Consider the following 371-nt stretch of genomic DNA (forward strand, 5'->3'; position numbering starts at 1 on the left):
ATCACAATAATAACTATGAGTATCTACGACTCGATCTAACTCGTAGCACCGTTATCGGTGCTACGCTAACTCGAGGGTTCCATAACCCTCTACGACACACTAACACAACACTCTAACCTGGGCCCTGGTGACTTCGTGTTCCTCCTCCCTATCGGCAATATCCTATCTTCCTACCACAAAGGCCAGAAGAAGGAACTTTCAACCGACCGCGGCCCACAGTCCTTCGGGTCACCGCGCGACAGCCCACAGTCCTTCGGGTCACTGCCACATTACACCGTCGTGTAATACTCAGCCATAGTACATGACACCGTTCGTCTGAGTCTTCCCGATCCAGCGAATAAGGGGTTTCCTTGAACCCGCTGGGTACGAGG

The sequence above is a fragment of the Brassica napus genome, unplaced genomic scaffold (assembly GCF_020379485.1).
Source record: "Brassica napus cultivar Da-Ae unplaced genomic scaffold, Da-Ae ScsIHWf_1381;HRSCAF=1960, whole genome shotgun sequence".
NCBI lineage: Eukaryota > Viridiplantae > Streptophyta > Magnoliopsida > Brassicales > Brassicaceae > Brassica > Brassica napus.